This window comes from Colobus angolensis, unplaced genomic scaffold, assembly GCF_000951035.1.
Source record: "Colobus angolensis palliatus isolate OR3802 unplaced genomic scaffold, Cang.pa_1.0 Scaffold6, whole genome shotgun sequence".
NCBI lineage: Eukaryota > Metazoa > Chordata > Mammalia > Primates > Cercopithecidae > Colobus > Colobus angolensis.
Window position 1 is genome coordinate 17,017,100 of NW_012119598.1, and position 5,227 is coordinate 17,022,326.

Genomic DNA, 5,227 nt, shown 5'->3' on the forward strand with positions numbered 1-5,227 from the left:
CACACATGAGCTCCCTCCAATCTCTTTAAACTGTAGATTCTGAGACAGAAGCTCTGGGGTAGGGCCTGCAATTCTGCATTTCTAACACATGCGTAGGTGATGCTGATGCTGCTAGTCTTTGAGCACCACACTTTAGGTAAGTAGCAAGGGAGGACAGAACAAACCGGATCTGTGGTTCCCAACCTTGACTCCACATTGAAATCACATAGGGGTATCTCCCCTCGGGCTGCCATAACAAAGTACTGTAGACTGAGTGGTTTATAAACAACAAAAATGTATTTCCCACAGTTTTGGAGGCTGGAAGTCGGACATTGGGCACCATCATGGTGGGGTTCTGGTGAGGGCCCTCTTCCATTGTAGATGGCCGACTTCTACTTGTATCCTCACATGGCAGAAAGAGAGCAGGCTAGCTCTTGGTCTTTCTTTCCTTCCTTTTTTTTTTTTTTTTTTTGAGACAGGGTCTCTAGGGTCTCACTCTGTCGCCCAGGCTGGAGTGCAGTGGTGCGATACTGGCTCACAGCAGCCTCGCTTCCTGGGTTCAAGTGATTCTCCTGCATCAGCTGCCTGAGTAGCTAGGGTTACAGGTGTGCACCATCACACCCAGCTAGCTTTCTGTGTTTTTAGTAGAGACAGGGTTTCACTATGTTGGCCAGGCTGGTCTTAAACTCCTGACCTCAGGTGATCTGCCCGGCTTGGCCTCCCAAAGTGCTGGGATTACAGGTATGAACCACCATGCCCGGCTTCTCTGGTCTTTTCTTATTAGGGCACCAGTCCCATCTTAATGGCTTCACTCTCATGGTCTAATCACCTCCCAAAGGCTAAACACCATCACATCAGGATTAGGGTTTCAACATATAAATGTGGGGAGTCCATGGTAAGGAGCTTTAAAATATAGTACAGTCATGCCTTGGTATATGTGGGGGATCAGCTCCAGAACGCCCCTCCATCACCACATAACCAAAATCCACGCATGCTCAGGTTCCATAGTCAGCCCTGAGGAACCCGTATATATGAAAACTCCCTATTCTCCAGTTTTGCATCCCAGGAATACCGTATTTTCCATCTACTTGGTTGAAAAAAATCCATGTATAAGTGGAACCATGCAGTTCAAATTTAGGTTGTTCATGGGTCAACTGTAATGCCTGCAGAGCAGGGTCAGAGATTCTGAATGATGAGACCAGAGTGTGGCTCAGCACTGAGAATTGCCGAAGCTCCCATGATGGAGAACATCTGTTGTGGAAGATGGCATAGGAAATCTACCGATGCTGACACTGCTTCCCCGGGCTCCCTGGTTCTGGGGATCTGCTCAGATGACAGCTGCCACTCTAAGACCCCTGCAGGCCCACAGGCCCCTCACTACTGTGTCTCTCTCTCACATTCTGCTGACTTCTTCCTCCCACTGGGGTCCTTGGGAACTCTGAGACGTGCAGCAGCCACCACCCTCTCATTTGGGAGATGCAGGAGTCCTAGGGCAGCCAATGATCACTCACCCTGCTCTTCACCATCCTTAGGACAAGCGATTCTAGGATGTCTCAATGGGCCTGTGAGAGAGGAGACTTCGCTCACATTCACCAAACTTCACACTGAAGAGGCTGCTAGGACCTTTTCCTGCCCTCTCAGATTTGCCTTGGCAGGACAGGACGACCCATATCTAAGTTTTCTTGATGCTTCCAACTCTCATCTTCCTCCCTGGATCAGGGACAGGGCTCTCTGTCTCACTGGGGATGGAAAGCATGGAAACTCTTTTCTCCCTGTTCAACCCCCTTTTATAGGTGTTGTCTTACAGCATCAAGTTGCTTTTAAATTTAAAAGCAAAGCAACTGGTATGGAGACACAGAATGTGTGTGACTTAGCCAAGGATACTTGGTCAGTAAGTGAAGAGCCAGGAGCCGGGAGCTCACTCTTGTCACCGCCACCCCCAGGGGTGTCACAGCAGCCTCCTCATCACCTTCCTTGTCACCATGCCCTACTTTCTGAGCTAACATCTGGTACCTTTAAACTATACATCAACCCTCCACATGTAGCTTAGGGTGCTTCAGAAGGCTGAGGACAGAGAAGAAACTGAGTTCACCGGTCACAGAAGAGAACATATTCTCTGTTCCTTTCTTGTCATTCATTCTCATTCTTTTTGCCTCACACTATTCATGCATGTATGAGAACAAAGGGCATTCTCCCCAGAATCTTCTAGCCATATAAGCAAGTGAACTTAAAAAAAAGATGGGTGTATTTTTAAAAGATTAATGAGTTCATCATGGCCTGAAAACCAAAATCTTGATGCTGAAAATCAAAATCTCTGTCAAAACCTTCATTCTGGTGGTAAATATTCCTGATGCTATATTATATGTAAAAAACTGGGACATAGAAATGTAGGTGTATTAATTCAAGATTAGAGGAGAGAGGAAGGCCTGTGCTCACATTAAGAATAACTACTTGTCGTTACAGAGTCTTATTTCTTTTACAGTCACATAGGATTGCCAGGCTCTAGTCAACAGTGATGTGAATTCAGCTTTGAGTCAAAGATATTTTTACAATTCATAATCTTATATTTTTTTTGTTTACTTGTGGCAAGGAATGATGTTGGGTAATTCCAGCTGTGACTGCACAAGGCAAATATCTTAGGCTGAATGATACCATATGGCTGACAAAAGAGTGTGTGTGTGTGTGTGAGTGTGTGTGTGTGTATGTGTATGTGTGATTTTCATATTCCACAGATCCCAATTATAAGGAAAGATACAATATGAAAATATTTTGAAACAGGTAAAATTCATCTCTGTATGAAATCTCTTAGAAGCAAAAATTTAAGTCACTAAAAACAGTAATTCTAGAATAAGTCTTTTCAGAACTGAAGATGTTTGTTGCAGGATGCTTTCTTGGCCTCATTTCTTGCCCAAAAGCTGTGGAAAGTTAAGGAAAGTGGAGTGAGAAGTAGCCTAGTAATAAAGCTCTTGTTGGCTCAGGGACTCACATCCTGACAGTTAACAAAGTCAGTGTAGCCCTCTGGGTTCAGGAAGGGCTCACCTCATTGTTACTAGAGAGAGATTATTTTCTATGTTTCATGACATCAGAAAAATAAATTAGTCATAAGCCTCTCCTTACTACACTGCATAAAGTATTTTTAAGTGTTTAATGTGAATATTTAGTATTTAATATTCACATTGTAATTACAGTATATGTAACTGTGTGCCTGAATCTGTCTTTTCAGTGGTTATGATTTCAAATGTCTCCCATATATGGCATGATAAAGAACTATTAACAAGTGCTAGTGAAAAGAAACATCCTTTATGTTTATGAAGCTTGTTAGACGTTCAAAGCATGTCTCTTCTACTTCACACGACCCCTTAAAACTATATATTCCCTGCTTACGACGTTTTCTTGTTAGGAATTAAAGAGTTTCCATGTGAAATGAAAATCAATGTGTTCATGTGATAATGGCCTAATGGGCATTGATTAATTCTATTTAAATTCGATTGCTGAATTTAGGATCAAAACGTGACTCAGGGGACACAGGATGATGGGACAACAGGGGTTGGGGGACTGCCTATATAGGCTGGAATTTCGGTGGGTTTTCCATCAGCCTCTGCCTTTTCCCTCTACTGCAGGGAGAAGCTGGAAAGAAATGGGAATTGACTGATGCTATGGTGGGTAAAACTTTCCTAGCCACCACTGGGAGGAAAATAAATTACTCTCAATCTTATATTTCTAGAGCCAAACACAGTTGACCATTGAGTAACATAGGCTTGAATTGCAGGGGCCCACTTATATGTGAAACTTTTTCAATTAAAGTCACGCCATGTACCTGTCCCTCCTGCTTCCCCTTCTACCTCCTCCACCCCTTCCGCCTCTGCTACATAACATAACACTGCTGTGCTAATAACATTCTTTTTTCCAGCTTACTTTATTGTAAAAATAAAGTATATAATACATATAACATACAAAATATATTTTAATTGACACATATATAATCGGTAAGGCTTCTGGTCAATAGTAGGTTATTAGTAGTTCAGTTTTGGGGTAATAAAAGTTATACATGGATTTCAACTGTGTGTGAAATTCCATCTGGGGGCACCCCTAACCCCCATGTTGTTCAAGGGTCAGCTGTACACCCAGTATCCCTCAATTTAAGGCCTATCTGCTTAATCACAATAATTCAATCATAGCCAACATGTTTCTGCCTATTATAGAGTATGAGCTCAGGAATTGTGTCTACTTTGTTGTATCCTTAATACTTAATATAGAACCATGTACACAACAGATAATCTAAAAGTCTTTGTTAAATAAAAGAATAAATAGATTTTCATAGAATCGAAAGACTGGAAATCTGTGGATCCAGGAAATCTGTCCCTTAGGTTGTTTTCAGCTGCAGGTAACAGAAAACTCAAAGTAACTTCAGAGCTGGTCAACGGAGAAATTCCGTGATACCATCAAGGCCTGGGGTTTCTTCATTTCTCACTCTGCCCTCCAGAATGTTGGCTTCATCGTGATTATCTTCTAGATTTCAGTGTGACTTCCTTGAGGAAATGCAGCTGCGGGATTCCCTGTTTCTGTTTGGAGAGAGAGAAGCTGCCAAGAGTTCTTCCTTTCAGCCAAATTGAGCTGAATCAGGCCACCTGCCTGTTTCTTAATCACTATATGACCACTCAGGTCTGGGTCCCTGATGCAGCCACACATGGGGGGTATAGGATTAACATGATTGATTTAACCTAATCAGCGTCTACTCTGAAACAGATCTCTTCTGCATACCCTATTGCTCTTCTGCAATGGATGAGAAAGGGGATGCAGTTGGGGAATCAACTGCAATGTCCACCTAGAGGAAGAGGTGCAACTAGAGATTTAGATACATCGTTCACATCCAAATAAAGTGATGGTTGTCACATTTTTCCAATCAGTGCTGGAATCAGTAGTGTCTCTTTACAAATATGAAAAGTATCTCCAGCCAGGCGTGGTGGCTTACGTCTGTAATCTCAGGGCTTTGGGAGGCCAAGGTGGGCAGATCACCTGAGATCAGGGGTTCAAGACCAGACTGGTCAACATGGTGAAACCCCGTCTCTACTAAAAATACAAAAATTAGCCAGGCATGAAGGCAGGTACCTGTAATCCCAGCTACTCAGGAGGCTGAGGCAGGAGAATCACTTGAACCCAGGAGGAAGAGGTTGCAGTGAGCCAAGATCGTGCTGCTGTACTCCAGCCTGGGCTGGGCAACAAGAGTGAGACTCCATCTCCAAAAAAA

The 5,227-nt window shown here is 43.2% G+C and overlaps 1 pseudogene; it reads left to right on the top strand.

Moving 5' to 3' along the window:
* Positions 1–1,219: 1,219 nt before the first annotated feature.
* Positions 1,220–5,227, top strand: part of LOC105526814 — a 35,367-nt pseudogene continuing 31,359 nt past the window's right edge.